General features: G+C 46.8%; 1 long non-coding RNA gene across 1 annotated transcript in view; it reads left to right on the top strand.

The window, feature by feature from the left end:
• Positions 1 to 18336, top strand: part of LOC119970455 — an 80373-nt gene extending 62037 nt beyond the window's left edge. The window contains exon 2 of the long non-coding RNA XR_005461619.1: positions 17993 to 18336. This is a non-coding gene — a long non-coding RNA (uncharacterized LOC119970455). The remainder of the gene's footprint in view (positions 1 to 17992) is intronic.
• Positions 18337 to 24870: the final 6534 nt, after the last annotated feature.

Genomic DNA, 24870 nt, shown 5'->3' on the forward strand with positions numbered 1-24870 from the left:
TGAGAGTAGCGGGTGCTCTGTCTGACCTTGCCATTCGCCAGACACACTGGTTTACTGGGTCGAACGACAGGCTATGGGCATTCATAAAGTCTATACCCAATATGTGTTCTGCTGAACAGGGAAGATTTACTAAAACGACGGGGTGTTTGGTAGAGATGTTCCCTAGCTGGATTGCTACGGGGGCGGTAATGTGTCCCTGCTGCGAGTGTCCTGTAAATCCGCTAAGTGTGATGGTGGAGGTGATCGGCCACGTGTCTGCCTGTGCCGTGGTGGTGGAATTAATTGTGGTGCGGGACCCTCCTGTGTCCCAAAGTAACTCTATGGGCTTCCCTCTAACCTTTGCTGTGACTACCGTTCTTCCGGATTGATCCCAAAGAGTGTCACAGACCCAAGTGGGGGAGCCCGAACACCGTCAGTCCGTTCCGTCCACATTGGTCTGTCCTGACTGTATCCCTATACTATGGATAGGCTTTGCTCTATTTCTGTTCAGAGTGCCTGTCTGCTGGCCTCTCTGTGATCTTTGGGGTGCATTGCATTCCTTTGCAAAATGTCCTAATTGGCCACAGTTGTAGCATTCGAGCGACTTCTGTGGAGGGCTGTTCTTCCCTTCATTTACCCATGCGGGGCTTTGGTGTGCTCTCACTGCCTGAATGTCCGCTGCAGCCTGAGCTTCCTCTGGGGTCTTTATTTTACTTTTGCCCTGAACCGATTGTTCCCAAGCGCGGGACAATCTTTTCAGAACCCATTTCTCGTTATGGGCCTCCTCTGAGGGGTCGTAACTATTGCAAGCACTCTGGCCTGCATCTGTGGCGTGGGTGATTATGGTGCGCGTCCATTTAACCATGTTGTCACGGTTCAAATGCGCTCGGTTTAAATCGCCGAAAACTGCGTTGAAATGGATCCACAGCCTTCCTGCGAATGCTGTGGGATGCTCTGTTTTCTTTTGTCTGCATTTATTTAGTCCTTCAACTGGGTCTCCTCGGTTATACCCTATGGCATCTAAAATGGAGGTGTGCATTTCCTCTAGTGTGCCTCCTCCAACGTTCTGTGGGTCGGGGAGGGCTGCTACTACAGACGGGTCTAAGCTCAGAACCGTGAGCTTAACCTGCTCTCTCTCGTCCAGGCCGTACATGGTTGCCTGTTGTTTCACTTTCGCGAAAAATTGATGGGGGTCTGCGGTGGGGAGAAACGGAGTGATTTTCTCACACGCGTCCCTGAGTTGGGTTACAGTTAAGTTGTAGGTGATATCGGGTGCGCCTTCTGTGGTCGCTTTCCTTTGGGTGGTGACTGGATTCATAGGTGCGGTAGCTATTTGATCTGTGGGGGGTTGGGGTGCTTTCCTTTTCTGCTGCGCTGCTGGCGCACATGTTCCTTGAACATAGTGCTGCGCTGTCTCACTTAATTCCTGCCAGTCTGGGGCATTCTCCTCATCTAGCTGTGTTCCAAAAGTACTTTGGAACCCATTCTGCACTGAAAGCAAAGATTGCAGCTCCGCAATCTGCTTCCTACACTTGGCATGATCCACTGTGCTTTGTCTTTGTTCTGTGGTGGCAGCATGGAGCGCTCTTAAAGCTGCTTTTAGGTCTGCGCATTGCCTTTGCAATGTCTCTACCTGTTTTTCTGATTCTTCTCTTATCAGGACTGCACGTTGCACATCCTGATAGGCTTTTTCATACTGGGTCTGGGAACTGCTCAGATGGGCTAGACATGACTGATGTGCCCTCTTGGCATCATCCACCTCTCTACCCTTCTCTGCCAGCTTCCCTCTTAGTTCTAAGTTTTCCTTCTCGATGTCCCTGACATGTATCCACTTTGCTCATCCTATTTCTCTCTTCTAATTCTGCTCGGAGCGTCTGAACTGTGTTGTTCCTCGTGTCTTAATAAAGCTCGTAGTCTCAAATGTGGAGAAGATGCTTTATTGTGAATTCGTTCTCTCTTCAGAGCTTAACATACGGCTACCTCAAATGCTGCCTGTCTGTGTCCTGCTATCAGTTCTGCCTTCTGTGAAGTGTGTCCTCACTTCCTGTCCCGGTGTATTTATAGCTCTCCCGTGCTCCCTCTAGTGTTTGCTCAGTTGTATTGTATCTAGTCAATCTACGATCACCACATCCCCCTTTTTCTCTTTACATATTTTCTGTACATCGTTAAAGAAAATTGTACATCCTGTCCCGGTGTATTTATAGCTCTCCCGTGCTCCCTCTAGTGTTTGCTCAGTTGTATTGTATCTAGTCAATCTACGATCACCACATCCCCCTTTTTCTCTTTACATATTTTCTGTACATCGTTAAAGAAAATTATACAAAACAGTTACTTATGATATGCGTATCTATACAAGTGATGGTGCTATTGCATATTTTACAAAGCCAATGTATTTATGTGTCCAATCTTAATAAAAACATTTATGAGTCCAAACTTGATGAATTTGTTCAGAGTTTTTTTTTCTTTTTGTTGTTGATGACGTGGTGATATTGATATTGCAACTCCGTTGTGAATGTTGTTGGTGTTCTTTGTTATTTTAAGTAACCAATGCGTCATCCCGAGGTGTTTGCATGGTCGAACCACTGATATTGACTGACATGGACTTTTTTCTGTGCTTGTGGTATCGATGTATTATCTCATCTGCCTTGAAAGCTGGTGTGCTTGCTTGTTCTAGAGCAGATGTGAGTTTGTGCGATTCGTTGTCATCCCATGGCATGTTTGTAGTCTTGTCATTGTTTTGCAGTGTGCTGTGGCATTGTCCTTCATGTGCCGAGTAGTACCATTGTGTACAAGTCGTTGTTTCATTGCTGTTGTTTCTGTCGTTCCTGTCTTTGTTGTTTTCGTTGCCGTTCTTGTTGCTGTTTTTGTCGTTTCTGTCTTTGGTGTTGTCGCTATCTTTGTTCCTGACTTTGTTGTTTTCGTTGCCGTTCTTGGTGCTGTTTTTGTCGTCGTTATCTTTGTTATGCTTCTTGTTGGTTTTGTTGTTCTTCTTGTCGCGCTTCATGTTGCTTTTGTTCTTGCTGTTGTTGTTCTCGTTTCTGCTGTGCTTCTTGCTATTGTTGTTGTTCTTGTCGCGCTTCATGTTGTTTTTTTCTTGCTGTTGTTGTTCTCGTTTCTGCTGTGCTTCTTTTGGCTTTTGTTTTTCTTGTTATGCTCTATGAGTGTCCCGTGTGGATAATTTGAGTCATTGAACATTTCGTCTCGAGAATGGTGAGAATGATCTGATGTTGCATCGGTGCTGGTGACATTAATCATTTGTGGAGGATTTGATTCCTCATCTTTGCTTTCTTGGTGCTCCTCTTCTGGAGTCAACTTCTTCTCGATTTCATTTGACGCGGTCTCTCTGGATTCTTGGCGCTCCTCGTCTGGAGTCAAAAACTTCATGATTACAATTGACGTGGTGTCTGTGGACTCTTGGCGCTCCTCTTCTGGAGTCAAAATCTGCATGATTTCAGTTGACGTGGTGTCTTTGGACTCGGCGCTCCTTTTCTGGAGTCCAAATCTGCATGATTTCACTTGACGTGGTCTCTCTGGACTCTTGGTGCTCCTCTTCTGGAGTTAAAATCTTCATGATTTCTGTTGATGTTGTCTCACTGGACTCTTGGTGCTCCTCTTCTGGAGTCAAAATCTGCATGGTTTCTGTTGGCGTGGTCTCTCTGGACTCCAGGTGCTCCTCTTCTGGAGTCAAAATCTGCATGGTTTCTGTTGGCGTGGTCTCTCTGGACTTCAGGTGCTCCTCTTCTGGAGTCAAAATCTGCATGTTTTCTTTCGGCGTTGTCTCTCTGGACTGTTGGGTGGCCCGACTCTGTGCTTCTGTACAGACAAGCTGAGAACTGTCAGTCTCGCTGTGATCCTGTACGTCGAGTGTGATCACCTTGTCACTGTTTTCGCATGCAGTGGGTAGAGGTACATTGTCTTCTTCTTGTGCATGTGAGCTTGGTAGACTTTCATAGTCTGCTTGTGGTTGCTCAGATACGGCGGGTTGACCTTCATGGTCTTGTTCATGCATGGTGTCAGTGGTTAGATATACGTTGTCTTCTTCTTGTTCATGTGAGCTTGGTAGACTTTCATAGTCTGCTTGCGGTTGCTCAGATACAGCGGGTTTACCTTCATGGTCTTGTTCATGCATGGTGTTCGCCAGGGAGTGTTTGCTTGCGTCCCTTTTGGAGTCTTGCATCACTCGCACTGTGGAGCCTGTCATCGCTCGCTCTGTGGAGTTTTTGCTGTGCTCTCTGTGTGGCGTCGTCTTCGTCTTGGGTATTGCTGTCATCCAATGTATCGACGAGCTGCCATGGCATCATGGTGTTGGATTCATCTACCACGAGTAGATTCGTGTTGAGCTTTGCGACCGTGTCGCTGATGCTGTGATCAGCATATCCGAATAACTCAGCCATGTCTGAGCAGTATTCTTTGAAAACCAAATCATCTTGGTTGGATTCTTCTACCACGAGTTGATTCGTGTTGAACTTTGCGACCGTGTCGCTGATGCTGTGATTAGCATATCCGACTAACTCAGCTATGTCTGAGTAGTATTCTTCGAAAACCAAATCATCTTGGTTGGATTCATCTACCATGAGTTGATTCATGTTGAACTTTGCGACCGTGTCGCTGATGCTGTGATTAGCATATCCGACTAACTCAGCCATGTCTGAGTAGTAATCTTCGAAAAACAAATCATCTTTTGTTGTTTCGGAATTCTTTTTGTTCTCTTCACTTTGAGTGGTGCAGACTGCTTTTTTCAGGGTGTTGTGCAAGTTGTTTTTAACTGTTGGTTTAAGTTCAGGCGTTTTTCTGTGTTCTGAGGCAAGAAAATTTGGTTTTACCACTTTAAGTGTCTTGTTTTCAATTTTCGGGCATTTCCCTTTTAAGTAGGCGTGGTCGGGATGCTCAGACGTCATGACGTCACGCGTAGGAATGAATTGCGCATGCGCAAATCGGCCTTCCTCCTTCACTGTGCGGTTTTGTGTCCATTGCGCCTGCGCGGCTTGCGCATGCGCATAACGATCCGCGACCAAAACTTTTCGAGACTGCGCATGCGCGGCTTGCGCTTAACGATCGGCAACGCGACCTTTTTTAAACTGCGCATGTGCGGCTTCCGGTTCCGGCGCATGCACAGACACAATTTGTAGTTCTTTGCTTGCCCGAGACTGCAAAATGTGCTCCGACGCCATTTTATCACGGATTTCAGCGTTTTTTCTTTCTAAAAGTTGTAAGTTACCTTTTCTTTCCGATCTGGACTGGATTTCAGCGTTTTGGCTTTGTGAAAAATTCATGTTATTTCTTCTTTTTGATCTGTACTTTTCATTCGCGATTTCTTGTTCTTTTCGTGATTTTTTAAGTTTTGCATCACTCAGCCTCTCTGCAGTTTGGCCTCTGAGCATGCCTTGCTGTTCAAATTCCTTACAGTACTCTTCGAATTTGTTTAGTATCGTTTGTAAGCTGTTTCTGTCTTCACCTTTTGAGTATTTAAATCCATTATAAACTTTCCTAGCTTCATGTCCTTCGATGAGCATTGCTATTTTAATTTCGTCTGAGGCTGCTGCTGCATCATTTGCTACGATACCTAAATCAAACCATTGTTTAAACATTTTCCAGACATTTCTTACATTTCCAGTCGTGTCCAGCTGAAGTGGGTATCCAAGGCACATCCTCCCATCAGCGATGTCTTCCCAAGTCGAATGTCCAGTAGGAGATTTCCATGCCATTTTGTTCTTTCTGTGTCTGCAGCTGAGTTGTCCTGTAGTAAGCGTCTGAAGCCACTCCTGGGACCATGTGTTGTTCCTCGTGTCTTAATAAAGCTCGTAGTCTCAAATGCGGAGAAGATGCTTTATTGTGACACATGTATCCACTTTGCTCATCCTATTTCTTTCTTCTAATTCTGCTCGGAGCGTCTAAACGACCTCCTCAGTGCCTCGCAACTGTGCCAAACAGGACACGATTGCCATCGGCTTGCGTGCTTTACTTAAGTTCTTTTTATGAATCTGAGAGAGGTTCTCCCACCAAGTATGTCCTATACTTCCGGGACCTGTCTCCTCATTCAAACAGAATTTGTTCCAAAGGGGCCATCCCTTTCCTTGCAGATACTTGCGGAGTTCCAGCTCCCACACGGGACACTGACCTACTCTGCTACTGCTGGTCGCTGCGACCACAAACCGTTCTGGGTTCATGAGGCGTTCCATTGCCTGCATGGCCATTTTCTCTTTCTTACTTAAATTTGGAACAGGGGGTGTTGAGGTAATGTTTTACAAGACGGGTAAGGCTTTCGCTATGTTCCGCTTAAAAACTCCCGACAGTTCGTCGCAACAAAAAGCTCTCAGGTTTACCTTATAACCCTGTTAGTACCTATGCACAAAACACACTTCCGAATTATCTTTATTCGTTTGAACACCTTGATTACTTGTGATTTTTCCTTTTTCTTTACTCAGATTTCTAATTCAAATTTCCGGGTCCTCGACGGAGTGGGGGTGCCACTTGCAACCGCGTCCTGTCAGGAAGTCGCCACTAAATGTTGCTTGTTTTACTGGAGTGTGATTAACACGCCTCCGTTTAAAGGCCGTGTGCTTAACACTACTATGGCTCTGTATGTGTAATTATGCTCGGAGTCGCCAGGTGCCGTATTGAGACACCGTCACAAGTATATCAAGGTCAGGTTCAAAGTAATAAATCCGTACACCGATTAGTAAGTCCAAACGATTGGTGTTTATTATAACAAATATAATAAATACACATGCATACGCTAAAGAGACTAACTTACTTCTAATACTAAACAACTAAATACTTATCTAGACAGGAACAGGCAAGGTCAGGGAACAAGGCCTTCGTCCCGTTCTTGGTCTGCAACTTTCTGATTTGTAAAGTTGTCAAGATCTAGCAAGGTCTGGATCACGTAGCGATTGTTGTATTGGCACTTACAGTTCGATGGCTGAAGCTCAACGGCCGGTGATGAAACTGGAGTCAGGATGCGATGTAACAGGTCTGGGCCGGAGCAAGCAGACCGAACCATGTGTGGGACCTACTCTTATAGGTCCTAGAAGTCCGTGCCCCCTTGGGGCGGTTCTTTCACCTGCCAGGTATCGATTGGGCCTCTCCCAAACGATATCTTCCAAACCCCCCAATCTGAGGGTTGTTCCTCGATGGGTGGGGCGGTCCCTACGGCTCTTTGTGTTGGTTGCTGTGGCGCCATTCTGTCTGGGCGTCTACGGAAAAGTATCCATTGATACTTAAATGTTTCTATTGTGCGGGGTCTGGATCTGGATCACCTCATTACTATGCAGATCTGTTTCCCATTTGCACCTTTGGCTGAAACTCTGCACCTGGCCAGAAACTGGTTTCTGTATGTGCAGAATGCAAATTAGTCTTCTGCAAGCTGCTTGTCCTCACTAAGACTGTTTTTCCCTGCAGCCTTAGCAGTTCTCCATTTTGTAGCCCAGTGTCCATCTTAGATGGCTACAATACTTAGTGAATTCGGGGGTTTCTCAGGGTATAAGTTGAACCTGGGCAAGAGTGAGTTGTTTGTGGTGTATCCGGGGGATCAAGAGGAGGGGATTGGTAGGCTCCCATTGAAGCAGGCAGGGAAGAGCTTCAGGTACCTAGCGGTCCAGGTGGCTGGGAGCTGGGGGGCCGGCGGCTACCCTCAAAATTTGGGGGCAATGGAGACGGCACAGGGGAGAAGTGGGGGGCTCGATGGAGGCCCCGATACGGGGGAACCATCGGTTTGTCCCAGGGAGCATTGATGGCGGATTTCTCGGCTGGCACAGGGCAGGGGTTAGGAGGTTGAGGGACCTGTTTGTGGAGGGGAGGTTCGCGAGCTTGGGGGAGTTAGAGGGGAAGTTTGGGCTCCCCCGGGGAACATGTTTAGGTACATGCAGGTGACAGCGTTTGCCAACCAGGAGGTGGAGGGGTTCCCCTTGCTGCCCCCACGAGGGGTGCAGGATCGGTTGCTCTCGGGGGTGTGGGTTGGAGGAGGGAGGATTTCGGACATATACCGGGTAATGCAGGAGGTAGACGAGGCCTCGGTGGAGGAACTGAAGGGTAAATGGGAAGAGGAGCTGGGTGAGGAGATTGAGGAGGGAACGTGGGCGGATGCCCTGGAGAGAGTGAATTCCTCCTCTTCCTGTGCAAGGCTTAGCCTCATACAGTTCAAGGTGCTGCATAGGGCCCACATGACTGGGACGAGGATGAGTAGGTTTTTTGGGGGCGAGGACAGGTGTGCTAGGTGCTCAGGGAGCCCAGCGAACCACGCCCATATGTTTTGGGCGTGCCCAGCACTGGGGGAGTTTTGGAAGGGGGTAGCAAGGACGGTGTCGAGGGTGGTGGGATCCAGGGTCAAGCCAGGCTGGGGACTCGCAATTTTTGGGGTTGCAGTGGAGCCGGGAGTGCAGGAGGCAAAAGAGGCCGGTGTTCTGGCCTTTGCGTCCCTAGTAGCCCGGCGGAGGATTCTTCTTCAGTGGAAGGATGCGAGGCCCCCAAGCGTGGAGGCCTCGATCAATGATATGGCGGGGTTCATCAAATTGGAGAAGGTGAAATTTGCCCTGAGGGGATCAGTACAGGGGTTCTTTAGGCGGTGGCAGCCTTTCCTGGCGGAACGGTAGGGAAATAGACCGGCAGCAGCAGCAACCCGGGGGGGGAGGGAGGGAGGGGGGGGAACTGTGTACATGGGTCTGTGGGATGTGGCGGGTGCTATCTCTTTCCCTTTTGTTGTTGGGTGTTCTTTTGTCTTTTTGTTTTTCTTTTGTTTGTAGTTGCTTTTGAAGTTGGGTGGGAATTGTTCTTGGGGTGTTACCGCGGTTGTTTTGTTAATAGAGTTGAGTTGTTTATATTTTGTAAAAATTTCAATAAAAATTATTTTTTTTAAAAAAACGATTGTTTCTGATGTGAACATCAGGCTATGTATTTGTGCGAGTGTACAGCAAGACTAGGCAGATGAATGCATGATTGGTCTCAGAACTTCCTGGCACTTGAGGCCAAAGTGTATGACAGTTTGCTTGAGTAAATGATTCTATATAATCTTAACATATTGAAGAGGCAGTCTGTATGATATGGCTGCATGCAGGCAAGAGGGTCAGTGGCATTTATTATCTGAAATTTCAACCTTCTGTTTCAAAGCAAACAGCCTCAATCAAAAGGAAAGGGCAAAGACAGATGGGGAGGAGGTGCCTGATCTTAAGATACTCACCCTTGCTAAGGAAGTCACCCTGCAGATTTCTAGGGAAAAGGGATGCCAATCCGCTTCTGACAGCAAGGCAGCAGAATGAGAATGCATGCAACCTGGTGCTGCAATAATGGATGCTCAGATCCACGTGAGAAATTGTGCTCATCGACTCTAGGAAACTTGTTCTCCTTTAAAGGTGTCTCCAATTCAGACCTCAGTCATTTCAGGAGACTGAAGACTCCATGTCTGGGGAAAATGACACTCGAAATTTGTCCTCTAGCGCCTTCAAACTGGGAAAGCTTCCGTCTATGAACAGATCTCCCATCCTTCTGATGCCTACGCTCTGCCAGCTCTGGAACCCACCATCCATCCTACCCGGGACAAACCTGTGGTTGTTGCATATCGGGGTCCAGACCGACGCCCCCTCCACCTTCTTGTACCTCCTCCACTGTCTCCAGATCTGCAGTGTCGCTACCACCACCAGACTTGTGGAGTAACGGATCGGCGAGAATGGCAAAGGAGCCATTATCAAAGCTCCCAGACTAGTACCTTTACATGACGCCGCCTCCAGCTGCTCCCACACCGCCCCCCCACCGCCCACTTCCTAATCATAGCTATATTGCCCGCCCAGTAGCAGTTGCGAACGTTCGGCAGCACCAACCCCCCCCCCCCCCCCGACTGCGCTCCAACAGCGATCTCCTTACTCGCGGGGTCTTATTCTCCCACACAAAGTCCGTAATGATCCTACTCACCCGCTTAAAAAAGGCCGTGGGGTTGAAGATGGGGAGGCACTGAAAGATAAACAATATCTGGGGAGGACAGTCATTTTCACGGTCTGCACCCTCCCTGCCAGTGACAGGGGGGCATGTCCCACCTTTTAAAGTCCCCTTCCATTTGCTCCACCAACCGGGTCAGGTTGAGCCTGTGCAGGGCATCCCATTTCCTGGCCACCTGTATACCCAGGTAACAAAAACTTTTCTCTACCATCCTGAGCGGCAGCTCTTTCAGTCTCTCCTCCTGCACCTTGGCCTGGACCAGAAACAACTCGCTCTTTCCCATGTTCAGTTTGTACCCTGAAAAACTACCAAAATTCCTCAGGATCCACAGAACCTCCCCCATCCCCTCCACAGGGTCCGAAATGTATAGGAGCAAATCATCCGCGTATAGCGAGACCCGATGTTCCACACCCCCCCTCCGAATCAGTCCCTGCCAGTCCCTCAAGGCTGTCAGCATCATAGCTAGTGGTTCTATAGCTAGGGCAAATAGTAACAGGGAGACGGGACACCCCTGCCTCGTTCCCCAGTGAAGCTTGAAGTACCCCGACCTCAGCCGGTTTATACATACACTTGCTACAGGCGCCTGGTACAGCAATTTCACCCAGCCAATAAAGCCCTCACCAAATCCAAACCTCCCCAGCGTTTCCCACAGGTACTCCCACTCCATCTGGTCAAAGGCTTTCTCTGCATCCATCGCTGTTACCACCTCTGCATCCCCTCCCTCGTTTAAGAATGAGTGAGATCAAGGCCTGTGACATTGTTGAGGGGAGTGTTTCTTTCTCTCTAGCCTCATTGAAGGTCCTCATCAGGAGTGAATTTAATATTTCCGAAAATCTCTTATAGAATTCTATCTGGTAACCGTCTGGCCCCGGGGCTTTACCCGATTGCAAGCCCTCTGTACCCTTGACAATCTCCTCCAATTCAATCGGGGCCCCCAGCCCCTCCACCAGGTCCTCTTCCACCTTTGGACACCTCAACTGGTCCAAAAATCCCTTCCGCTCCCGTTGGGGGCTCCAACTTGTATAGTTTACTATAGAACTCGTGAAAGACTCCGTTTACCCCCCCTGGATCCAAGACCGTGTTACCCTCCTTATTCTTTACTCCCCCGATTTCCCTGGCTGCCTCCCTCTTTCGCAGTTGGTGTGCCAGCATTCTACTCGCTTTCTCCCCGTACTCATAGACTGCCCCCCTTGCCTTCCTCAGCTGTGCTACCGCTTGCCCTGTGGTCAGCAGTTCAAACTCCGCCTGCAGACTCCGCCACTCCCTCAGTAGCCCCGCCTCGGGGGGGGCCCGCGTATCTCCTGTCCACTCGGAGTATCTCCTCCACCAGTCTCTCCCTCTCTTCTCTTTCTCTCTTTTCCCTATGGGATCAAATTGAGATGAGTTCCCCTCTGACAACTGCCTTCAGACCGTTGCCGCTGCTACCTCACCCGTATCGTTTGTTTCCAGGTAATGTTCCTGCTAATCCGCCCGCAAACCTCTTCGTCCGCCAGCAGCCCCACATCCAGTCTCTCAACTGAGAGCTGCCCTCTTTCCTCACTAAGCCGCAGGTCCACCCAGTGCGGGGCATGGTATGAGACTGTGATTGCTGAGTATTCTGTCCCCGCCACCTTTGGGATTAACGCCCTGCACAAGACAAAGAAGTATATGCGGGAATAAACCTTCTGAACGTGGGAGAAAAAAGAGAACTCCTTCGCTCTCGGCCGCGCGATCCTCCAGGGATCCACCCCCCTCATCTGCTCCATAAAACCCTTCAGTTCCTTAGCCACTGCAAGTCGCTTTGTTTAAGTGCAAGACATATTGTCTACAGAGCCCTAGAAACAGCCAGTGGTGATAAAATTTGAGCATCACAGTCACTTTGAGGGCTACTGGCATGGGGTTGCTGTCAAATCCATTTGGTTTCAGTTCTTGCTGCTGGAACCAGCAGATTCTGATGATCGCTTTCATGGGGATCTGGTATTGTCTCTTGCACATCTGAAGATAGTTTGTTTGCATCCTGAAGATGCATTGCCATGCCAATGACCTTCTTCACCACTGCCTTCCCTGGATGGCTCCTTCCTGACCACTCTCCCTCACTGATGCTGCTAGCCTGGCTTCTGTTGACCGGCTAGAGCAGTGTTTTTCAAAGTGGGGGGTCTCGACCCGCGGGTGGGTGGTGGAATGATGTAAAATGGGTCGTCAAAAGGTCCCCAAAAATGATCTCCGAGGATCGTCTGACTTTTTTCCCAATTTTCTCCCTGGGTGAATTCTGGTTACAGTGCAGTGTGGCGACATTAGGCTGAGGTAGAGGCCGGTACTTTCTGCCTCACTCTTATAGTCACCGCCACCGATACAGCCTCCAGCCGCCACTTCCATTTCTGCAGCAGCTGATCAGCCAGGTTAGTCAGCACCTGCACATACAACTGAAGAGTTATTTCCTGCCAATACTCCTTCTGCACAAGGTTAATTTCCAGCAGAGCTTCACACTTTTTCTTCCAGGCCTGCACCCTCACCCAAAAACAACTGACTGCCGACCGGAATATCTATTCACAAGTACCCCAGTCAGTAACTCATAGCCAGAGTACTCCCTTATACAAGATCTAGCTCTAGCAGATAATTCCTGTGTCAAACGTAGGGTTCACCCCGCCTTTCAGTTGGTCCATTTTCACAAAGCTGATTTATATTTGCCCCATTCTGAACCCGCTCTGGGGCAATGGGTGTGGGTTTGGGAACTCCAACCATCCCAGTCAGGGGGGATATACAAGTGCAGATCATAGGAAACACAGAGTCAATGATCACACAAAGAGACCGACTTCAGTGTTAACGTTCTGAATCGGATGCATGATTAATGTCTTGCCATTGTTACCATTGTCAATGAATCTTGAATTTCTGTTGCTATTAACGTTGTCAGTGTTGGTTCAATTTCTGTGACAGTTAATGTTGTGGATGTCTGTTGAGTTTCAGTTACTCTTAACCTTGACAATCAGATCTATGTTTGAAATTGTGCTGTGTGTGCATAAAAGGTTTGATGTATATTTAAAATGGGGAACCACTGTCCACTCACTTTCTGAGATCAGTCACTCTCTCAGTGAGACTAACTTTGCAATCAATAGTGAGTCTCCTTCCTTCCACATCAGCCAAAATCCAGGCGTGTTTCCAAGAATTTCCTCATTCCCCATTCGAACATCTCAGGAGTCTCTCACCTTATCTTAAATATCTCTGCTGAGCCCCTTAGCTCATACTTTATCTTTTCCAGCTGCAAGAAGTCGTAGGTCACACAACCAAGCAGCTACCCCCGGTGACGATGCAGACTGCCACTCCAGTAAGATTAGTTGCTGGATAATCAGGCGAAGGCCACGACATTGGCCTTCCTCCTGGGCTCCAGCTTTTCTGAAACTGCAAATTATGCCACCAAAGGATCCAGTTCCACCTCCTCCCCCACTATCCTTGCTAGGACTGTGAACACTCCCGCCCAGAATCTCCTCCAACTTTTCACAACCCCAGAACATGTGTGCATGATTCGCTGGCCTCGCCCACATCTTTCACACTCATCTGCCACCCCCTGCAAGAACCCACTCATTATTGCCCGAGTCATATGTACCATGTGTACAACTTTAAACTGTATCAGGCTCATCCTTGCGCACGAGGAGGTTGTGTTTACTCTGCGCAGTGCCTCACTCCATACTCACCAATTGATCTCCCCTCCGAACTCCACTTAGGGCAGCAGCTTAGGGCAGCATGGTAGCATTGTGGATAGCACAATTGCTTCACAGCTCCAGGGTCCCAGGTTCGATTCCGGCTTGAGTCACTGTCTGTGCGGAGTCTGCACATCCTTCCCGTTTGTGCGTGGGTTTCCTCCGGGTGCTCCGGTTTCCTCCCACAGTCCAAAGATGTGCAGGTTAGGTCGATTGGTCATGCTAAATTGCCCTTAATGTCCAAAATTGCCCTTCGTGTTGGGTGGGGTTACTGGGTTATGGGGATAGGGTGGAGGTGTGGACCTTGGGTGGGGTGCTCTTTCCAAGAGCTGGTGCAGACTCGATGGGCCGGATGGCCTCCTTCTGCACTGTGAATTCTATGTCTATGCGATCAAAAGCCTTGCTCGCTGATCTGTGCAGATATTTTTATTGCAAGTTATTTAGATCACCAAATCACCAGCAGTTTAAAGTATAACGTACCAGCAGTTCACATCTCTAGTTGGTACCACACTGGCCAACTCTATTGATACAGCGGCATTTCTAACGATTGCACTCCCCCCCTCCCCCCCCCCCCCCCCCCCCCCCCCCCGCATTGGGGAAGCTCTCATTCCTCAAGGAACATGGAGGTAACCAATTGTCCCCAGCCAATAGGATCCAGGCAGGTTATAACACATACCAAAGCCAACTCCCCCGTAACTGAACGTTCCCTCTGCCAGCCAGCACTGTTGAGCTCTACCCACAGGACCCACATGAGAGCAGTACTGACCCCACCCTTTAGACCCTTCATTTTCTTTCTGCCTCAGCTCATCTGCTGCTTAAGCTCTCATCCAAGTCTTTGTTGTCTCTCGATTTGACTATTCCAATGATCTCTGGGATAACCTCCCATCTCCACCCGACATAAACTTCTCCGCATCCAAAACACTATTTCCCGTATTTTAACTTGTACCGAGTCCTATCGATCCATCACCTCTGTGCTCAGTGATCTACATTGGCTCCTAGTTCAACAATACCTCAATTTTAAAATCATTATCTTTGTTTTAAAATCCCCTCTATTTATGCCCACAGAAATAGAGTGGGAAAAGAGAAGGAGAGAGCCAGAGTGGGAAAGCCTCACCCACACCTACTTCTGAAACTTCTTCCAACCGATAAACCTTTTAGATCCTTCTACTCCTCCAATTTTGACATCTTGTGGATTATTGATTTGAATTACTGCAGCATTTATGACTGTGCCTTCAACAGTCTTAGTCCTAAAGTCTGGAATTCTTCCCTAAATCTCTCCACCTCTCTCTTCCTTTAAGATGCTTCTTAAAATCTACTTCCATGACCAGTGATCACCTGTCCTCATTCCTCAGTCACTAGCTGGATATAAAATTTGCTTGAGTCCTCTCTTGTGATGTGCTATTAATAGTACTATATAAATGTAAATAGTTGATGCTTTTGTTGTTATGTAGCATAAATGTTACCTTCCACTTGTCGACCTATGTGTGAATGGAGATGAACTTCTAGTTTCATCATTAAATATTCCCATCCCTGACTTTAGGACATGGGGAAAGTCATTGAGGAAGCAGCTGAAGATGGTGGAACCAAGGAGATTTCCCTGAGGAACTTGAGTAGTCGGGTTCTGGGGCTACAATGATTGCTTTCTGAAAACCACAACAATCTTCCCATGTGTGAAGTATGATACTAAGCACCGAGATATGTTTCCATAGATCCTTATTGACCTTAGTTTTATTAAGGCCATTCTTGGTTACATGCTGCCTTGATATTGAGGGCAGCTAATAACAGTCTTTGTAACCAGCAGACAAGGTGAAGGGGAAATTCAATTGAGGTATTCAGTATTATGAGGGTTTTGATAAAGTAAATGAGAAATTGCTTCCACTGGCAGAACGGTTGATAACTAGAGGACACAGGGTTAAACTAGTTTGTAAACAAACCAAAGGAATATAAAGAGAGTGGCACAACTTGAGGGAGTTGTGGACACAGATTCGAGAATAACTTTCAAAATCGAATTGGAATATATACTCGACAATGAGAAAAATGGAGGACTATAAGAAAAATGTAGGGAAATGTGAATAATTGTAAAGCATTTTCAATGAGGCAGGACAGGCACAGTGGGCCAAATGACCTGCTTCTGTGTTTTAAAATCCTTTGATGTCTGGAGCAAGGTCAGCAAGCAGGTTATTATTGAGCAGATGGCACAATCTATTACTTCTTCCATCACTTGCTAGTGACTGGGAGGCTAACAGGGGACTGATTGAAAGAGTTGGATTTGTGCTGTGTTTTTATGTGTTCTGTAACAAAGTGCCAAATGCCTTTTGTGAATGCTGATTTTACATATGAAAAAGGAGCTTGAGTGCCCTCATGAGGTTAAAGCAAAACTTTTTGCACCTTATCAACTAATATGATCACTCACATTGAGAAGGTTAAAGAATATAAACCAGATAAATATTTGTATTGCCGGGAAATAGTTGATCACTGGATAGCAAATATGTGACTATCCTACAAAGAGCTCTAATTTACAGCTATGGGTGTACAAACCTACAGCTCTTCTTACTATATTCTGAATTGTAATATGAAGAATACTCATGCTCTGTTAATACCCAGCCTAATCCAACATCCGCCCATTCTCTCTCCTCCCCCCGCGCCCACTCTCTGGCCAGCCCAGACCAGCCCACCCCTCACACCCTTCTGACAGAGCACCGAGGCAGGTTGTAACATTGTGAACAGGTGTTTAATGTGAACAAATATATACAGATCATGGAGCACAGGGAGTGGACCACCGCGGTCTGGAACTGGGCAACATAACGCTGCGACTGTGCCATGACCTTCTGGGTTTATGCCACATCAGCCAGTGACTGGCCATCTCCCTGGACTGGGCCACCTCATTCTGCGTCTGTGCTACATCGGCCACACCTGGGCAATGCTGCTGACACTTCCAGCTATGGAGCATTGGCACATTCATCCTCAGCCTCCCAGTTGTTGCCCACCTCCAAGCAATTAAACAGCAGTCTATTGTGTTGGGAAACGGGTGATCACCCGGAAAGTCCCAGTTGACCTTCTTCAGCTTCCCCTTGTGAGGAGTGGGGTAGCCCTGCTGAGCCCTGAACCTGCCTCCCCTAAATTTGGTGGTGCCAGGAACGGTGTCGGGCACGCCAACTGCCATGGACATTTTCAGGCCCTGTCTATCTCCATTTCAAACATGACATGGCCTGAAAATTCAGCCCTCCCTGTCTATTGCAGAACTTCCACTTTTATTCCACAACATTCTTGATTGTGAAATCAGTTGTTCCACCTAATGAGGAATTCAGCAAACATTGCCATGTATATATAGCTAACATTAAATTTTTATGGTTTGTAACTGAGAGTAGGGAGAACTATTAATGATGTTCAATACGGTGTAATGATTTGGCAATTTCATGGGTGTCTACATATGTATTAATATGCAACTGAATAAGATTTTTCATAGAAAATGAATTCACTGCCCTGCCTAAGCATGCACTTATAGAACAAACAATAGAGAGCAAAATTAGCTAACAGTTTAACTAGACCCCTCAGGGGGAAATTCAACTTTGGCAGGGGTACAAAACAAGCAGTATTAAATAGACAGCAAACAGTACACCCCTTCCAATGTTCCTTTCCGTTTAATTGTATCACCTTATAATCTGTTGAACCTAATTTGAACAAAATGTAAGAAAATTCCTCCAAAACCCCAAAGGCAAATCTGGATTTGTCACAGAGTAAGCCATAGTGGAATTGCCAGGTAAATTCACTCCCATTCACATTCTTTACTATATCCTTGCTGGCAGAAATTTAAAACGTAGCTTTTTAAATGTCTCTTTAACCAGCAAATTGTCAATCTGTGAAATTATTTTCAAAACGTTTTGCTGCTAAACTGGACTGCAACATAACCAGGAGGTGAAGTACAGACAACAAAGGGGAAGTTGTTCACAAAGGAAGGAACGCTCTCAACTGAAGGCTGTATGCATCAAGCATATTCAGAGAGCACTTTTCCTTACACCATCTCAGTTAGGAATAGCATCTATAATTCAAAGACATGGATAGTGAACTGTACTACCCGCTGCTGTAAAATAAAGGATTAATTTGTACGGTGTCATATGCTAATGAAATGAAATAAAAATCGCTTATTGTCACAAGTAGGCTTCAAATGAAGTTACTGTGAAAAGCCCTTAGTCACCACATTCCGGCGCCTGTTCAGGGAGGCTGGTACGGGAATTGAACCGTGCTGTTGGCCTGCCTTGGTCTGCTTTCAAAGCCAGCAATTTAGCCCTGTGCTAAACAGCACCTGGTCATGCAATGTCTCATAGTCTTGCTCTCTCGTACAACCTCACGGTTAAGATTTAGCCACTGTTAGAGATGCACCAATAAAGTTAACATTTTCTTTATATTTTCAGACTCTAAATATCTTGTGTTAGCACAATGAGACCAAAAATATTATATGGTGGCAGCGAGTAAAAGAACAAGCATAGAAAAGTTTCTGCCATTACCGGAAAGCTACCAGGTTATAGACCCCAATCAAGCAGAACTGTGACTGAATGGGTGCCAAAGATTGACCAGATATCTCATTGGGCCCCCCTACAAGGCCAAGCAAGGCAATATGCAATTATAAGCAACGGATGACTGTGCAGATGATATCCTGGTCAGGAAAGAGATTGACAAAGAAAAATCTATGTAAGGTGAAGTAATAAAAGCACTGTGCCAACTTCAAGTTCTTGGAGGAAGCATTGTCTGACCACTTGCAGTTGAGAAATAATTTAACCTTAATTAAGACAATTCAACTTAGCAGACAAGCTGAGATGATTTGGGGTGTTGGTGAGAACCGTGGCCGGGATTCTCCCCTACCCGGCAGGGCGGGGGCCCCGGCGTGATGGAGTGGCGTGAACCACTCCGGCGCCGGGCCGCCCCAAAGGTGCGGAAATTTTGTGGGGCCAAGCCCTCACATTGAGGGGCTAGCCCTGCGCCGGAGTGGTTGGCGCTCCGCCGGCTGGCGTGGATGGCCTTTGGCGCCACGCCAGCCAGGGCCGAAAGGACTTCGCCAGCTAGCGTAAGTCCGTGCATGCGCCGGGGCGTCAGTGGCTGCTGACGTCGTCCCGGCGCATGCGCATGGGAGGGGGTCACTTCCACCTCTGCCATGGTGAAGACCATGACGAAGGCGGAAGGAAACGAGTGCTCCCACGGCACAGACCCGCCCGCCGATTGGTGGGCCCCGATCGCGGGCCAGGCCACCGTGGGGGAGATCGCCCCGCCAGTCAGGTAGGTGTTTTGATTCCCGCCGGCGGGAGAGGCTTGACAGCGGCGGGACTTCGGCCCATCACGGGGCGGACAATCGCTGGGGGGGGGGGGGGGGGGCAACCGACCGGCGTGGCGCGATTCCCACCCCCGCCGAATTTCTGGTGGCGGAGAATTCAGGACACGGCGGGGGCGGGATTGACGCCGGCCCCCAGTGATTCTCCGACCCGACAGGGGGTCGGAGAATCCCGCCCCATACCTCTAAAACGACTGACTCACTGGTGTATGATAAATTTAAAATGAGAGAAGGGCAGCATGGTAGCACAAGTGGATAGCACTGTGGCTTCACAGTGCCAGGGTCCCAGGTTCGATTCCCTGCTGGGTCACTGTCTGTGAGGAGTCTGCACGTTCTCCCCGTGTCTGCGTGGGTTTCCTTCGGGTACTCCGGTTTCCTCCCACAGTTCAAAGATGTGCAGGTTAGGTGGATTGGCCATGATAAATTGCCCTTAGTGTCCAAAACAGTTAGGAGGGGGTTACGGGGGTAGGGTGGAAGTGAGGGTTTAAGTCGGTCTGTGCAGACTCGATGGGCTGAATGGCCTCCTGCACTGTATGTTCTATGGTCACACAAAAGCAGGAGAGGCAGGAGGAGCATCCATCAACTCCGCCAGCTAACCAGTGTGGTGGTGTCAGGAATTTTTTTGGCATTGTAAACAGTTACAGATTACAGAAATATGCAAACAACAACGCAAAACCAACACTTCAACCAAACCATAGTGCACATAACCGCTCCTCTCCCATAAACACCACCCGCCTATTTATCCCTCCTACTCTACTCTAACACCCCCCCCCCCCCCCAACCCTCCTGATGTTCAATCTCCTGCGAAGAAGTCAATAAATGGTTGCCCCTTCGGGCGAACCCCAATACAGATCCCCTCAAGGCAAACTTGATTTTTTTCCAAACCCAGAAAACTCGACATGTCCGAAAGCCATAGTTCGGTCTTCGGGGGTTTTGAGTCCCTCCATGCCAGCAGTACTCGTCGCCGGGCTATCAGGGAAGCAAAGGCCAGAACATCGGCCTCGTTCTCCGCCTGGACTCTCGGGTCTTCCGAAACCCCGAAAATTGCCACCTCTGGACACATCACTACCCTTGTTTTCAGTACCCGGGACATGACACCCGCAAATCCCTCCCAGTACCCCCTAAACTTATGACATGCCCAAAACATGTGTACGTGGTTCGCTGGTCCTCCCCCGCATCTAGCGCACTTGTCCTCTACCCCGAAGAATTTGCTCATCAGAGCCATCGTCATGTGGGCCCAGTGAACGACCTTAAACTGAATCAGGCTGAGCCTGGCACATGTTGCGGTTGAGTGTACCCTACTCAGGGCTTCCGCCCATACCCCGTCCTCCATCTCCCCGCTGAGTTCCTCCTCCCATTTCAGTTTCAGTTCCTCCATCTGGGACTCTTCCCCCTTCATGAGCACCTTGTAGACGGAATTTGGGAAATTAACGAAGTGAACTTGAGGGGAAAACAAAATAACATGAGTAACAAGACTAGCAGGTGTTTCGAGGAATAATGATATGCGGTTTACCCACCAACATGATGAGCCAGTGTCTAGAGCCATTGAGGTGCAAATGGCCATATCAGAAACATTGTTAACCAGAGATCAATGGAAATATACAAATGAAAGTCCTGCCTTCTCTTCCTTGCCCCTTGCCTGAGGTGTGGAGATGCTCTTGTTAAATCACCACTAGTCAGCTCTTCCCCCTCAACGGGGAAAGCAGCCTCGGGTCATTTGAGACTATGGCGATTTTACTTCCAAAGTAAACTTTTAAAGGCAAAGCATTTAAGAGATGTAGACAGCCTAATCCACAGGATGGGATATCAAAGACACTGAACAGTATAACTGCGAGGAGACTAGTTCACCATCCAACATCTATGAACTGAACCACAGAAGTCTGTTCCATCTAATGTTTTGAGCCATGGCATATTGCAGATAGACTCCTCCAAGAGACGCAGTTTTGTGTCTTCACTGAACCAGGAAGAGAGGTTTTCAGAGACTTGATCACCTAAGTGGTGTATTGTAACTGTTAGCTGGATTTGTCCTATACCAAGTTAATAAAATTGGATGTTGTTTGAGAAAAGAGGTGTCTCAGTGAGTTCAGGAAATGTGGGTATATTTTGAGAACCAGAGGTAACTTCAGGTAAAATGGTGTGTTTAGTTATCAATATACTTCAGTGTCATGATGTATATTGATCTTTTGTTGTTTTTTTCTTTAAAATTTTAAAAAACTTTAATGAATATTCTATATTAATTGTTTACACGATGACTGGTTCCTCACATTATTCCAAACAAATGTACATCAAGAAGAAGCAGGGCTTCAAGTTATTCTTCGGGGTTTTGAGACACTCTCAAAGATAACATCAGTGGGGTTCTTAACAGCAGTGAAAATTGTCCCACCAAAAAGGCAAAATGCCATTTTTTCAGAAAGAAGGATTACTTTCAGGCTCTGGGTTGCAGCTGGAACCTTCAAACGTGGCACGATCCATGGAACACAAGATATAAATTGTATTGAGAAGCCTTTCCTTCGAGAGATCCACGAACCAAGTGGAAGCTACTGGAATGCAGATATCTTCAGAGAAACAAGGCAAGCTTTAATTTCGACCAGGGTTTTTCAAAGTGCGGGTCACTAATGGCATTTAAATTAAAATTAGTGGCTGCTACTGGCTTTAAATTGAGGACGAAATGAGGCTGTATGCAGTCGTCCAACCATAAGTGGCAGCAGTGACCAGGTCATCACACCCTCACATACACTTGTCATCAAGCATCGTGTAAGTATGTGCTTTTGGCATGAAATCATGAGGAGAGCTTCTTCCATTTTCAAGCTGCGAGCAAGCAAGGCAAGAGGACTGTGAAGATGGATTCTTTTGATCCAAGGAAGAGATGGCCAGGCGCACATAGGCAGTGTACCTGCTGGCCAAAATCTCACATCAGAATCTGCTGGAGAGAGCTGCGCAGGAGAGTCCATGGTAGAACAGAGCAGTGCTAGTGTTAGCTCTGTACAAAGGTCCAGGCCCTCTTGTGAGCAGCCTACAAAGAAGAACCGTAACTCAGGAACAAAGCAGTATAAAGATGATTTCTTGAGGTATGGTTTTGTCAATTATGCTGATGCAAAGCTCATGTGTTATCTGCAGGGAAGAACTCAGAGCAGTTTCAGATTTTGAAAGAGAAGTAGTGGGTGAAAAATTCCTTTTGAGGTTGTGACCCCAGAGCCAATAATTAACTTACAGCTGACTCCAAATGAAAAGACTATGCTGCTGAACCTGACCTGTGACAGCGCATTAAAAGCCCCGCAAAAGTTTATGAAATGAAAATCACTTATTGTCACGAGTAGGATATGGCTGTCAGCATTCTGGAGAGGCATCTCCCAGGAGTATTCAGGGCTGAGTAAAACAAGTGTTTTGTTGCTCTTGCCTTTCACGACGACCTACATGTGCGAGGTTGGATTTTCCGTTCTCACAAAGATGAAGTTGGCACAAAAGAGCTAGCTGAACTATGCATCTGATATGCGCATTGCCCTCGCCTCCTGTGAACTTGTTTTAAGTGAGATTGTACGGACCGAAGAAGCTCCGCTTTCGCATTAAAGGTAAGCGAATGTAGCATGTGCCTCAAAGGTTTGCCAGCGTGGGTTGCGATGGTCGGCCGGTGTGTGTCCTGAATGTCGACCAGTTGGCAAAAGTGGATCTTGGGGAATAAATGTTTGAAAAACACTGTTGTAAACAGTGCTCCCAGCATTGATCCCTTTTGAACCTCACTTATTACAGGTCGTTAATCTCCACTCGCTGTTTTCAGCCCATTAGCCAATTCTCTATCCATGCCAATATACTACCTTCAACACCATCGGTGTTGACTTAAACTTTTGTGTGGTACTTTGTTGAACATCTTCTGGAAGTCTAAGTACAACACATCTACTGGTTCCCCTATATTCACTCTGGTTGAGACTTCCTTGAAAAATGAATAAATTAATCGACACAATTTCCCGTTCGTGAAGCCATGTTGAGTTTGCTTGATTAGATAATGATTTTCAAAATGTGCTGATATTATTTCCTTAATAATTGATGGAGAGTTGTGTTGTGAAAGATTTTTAAAACGTGTTTTCTCGGAGTGAGTTTGGTAACTGTGTGACAATCATCTCGGGGAATTATAAGGAGAAATCCACAGACGTTTACTTGAGGTTCAGAGTAGAGTGTATTTGACCTCAGCCATCTTGTGTGTTTAAAGGGATGTTGTGTTACTGAGCGCATTTTAGTTTAAGATATACCTTGTAACCTGTGTTAATCTTAAAATCTTTGTATTTGTTAAACTATGGGGGGGGGGGGGGGGGTAAAGGAGTATTGTATCATAACCCAATTTTTTCATGCTTAATAAATGTTTTTTGTTGTTAATACTAATTAGCGATCCTGTGACTGTGTTCCTCCATGTTTTAGAAAAAAAAGTACAAGTTACTGTCTTTTGAGCAGGGTTTCATTCTGGAATCTTCCTGCCCAGTTATAGCATCAAAGCTAGAATCATAACGCTGCAACAAGTTAGCAACTGAACAAAATCAAAGAGGCACAGAAGTCTGATGAAGAATGTGTTCAGGTCAGAGAATACTGCATCAAAGGATGGCCAGTATACATGACACACAATCCCATTCTCAGACAGTACTATGAGTGGATACCTTATTTTAGCTGATTATTTATTCATCTAAGATGAGTGAGTAGTCATTTTGAGACTTGATATACTGCAACAATTACAGTTTACGTCTGAACAAGGACATTTGGGCATCACAAAATGTCGAGCCAGAGCAAGATATCTAGTTTGACAATGTTTTTCAAAGTCGTTGGAAGAAATTATACTTGTGCCATTCATCATCATGTCATCTTCCTTATATACCATGGGAATGTCTCAGGGTGAACCTTTTGAACACAGAAGTAAGAGGTTCTTGACTCCATATGGACAGAAGTCAAGCAACCTCAGGGCCACACTTATCAAGCTGTGATTGCATCGCTGAGAAGATATTTACAACACATGCAATTCCAGGCCTTGTAATCTCAAACAATTATTGCAGTTCACCAAGCAATACTTTAAAGAGTTCTTGACATCATATGGATTCGTCCATACTAGCAGTTCAAAAGATTCCTTCAAGCCAACTGTGAAGCTGAAAGAGGAGTGCATGTCTAAAGAACAATGAGATCCAACATGCACTTTTGAGCTATCATTTAACTCCACTCCAAAATAATTTAGCACCATGTGAACTCATGGGCATTTTTTGATTTGATTTATTATTGTCACATGTATTAGTATATGGTGAAAAGTATTGTTTCTTGCAAGCTGTACAAACAATGCATACCGTACATAGGGAAGGAAGGAGAGACTGCAGAATATAATGTTACAGTTATAGCAAGGTGTAGAGAAAAGATCAACTTAATACGAGGTAGGTCCATTCACAAGTCTGATGGCAGTAGGGAAGAAGCTGTTCTTGAGTCGGTTGGTACGGGACCTCAAACTTCGGTATCTTTTTCCTGATGGAAGAAGGTGGAAGAGAGTATGTCCAGGGTGCGTGGGGTCCTTAATTATGTTGGCTGCCTTTCCGAGGCAGCGGGAATTGTCGACAGAGTAGATGGATGGGAGGCTGGTTTGCGTGATGGATTGGGCTACATTCACGTCCTTTTGTAATTTCCTGCGGTCTTGGCAGAGCAGGATCCATACCAAGCTGTGATACAACCAGAAAAAATACTTTCTATGGTTCATCTGTAGAAGTTGATGAGAGTCGTAGGTGACATGCCAAATTTCCTTAGTCTTCTGAGAAAGTAGAGTAGTTTATGGGCTTTCCTAACTATAGTTTTGGCATGGGGGGGACCAGGACAGGTTGTTGGTGATCTGGACACCTAAAAACTTTAAGCTCTCGACCCTTTCTACTTCATTCCCATTGATGTAGACAGGGGCATGTTCTCCACTACTCTTCCTGAAGTTGATGACAATCTCCTTCGTTTTGTTGGCAT

Source organism: Scyliorhinus canicula, chromosome 8 (assembly GCF_902713615.1).
Source record: "Scyliorhinus canicula chromosome 8, sScyCan1.1, whole genome shotgun sequence".
Taxonomy (NCBI): Eukaryota; Metazoa; Chordata; class Chondrichthyes; order Carcharhiniformes; family Scyliorhinidae; genus Scyliorhinus; species Scyliorhinus canicula.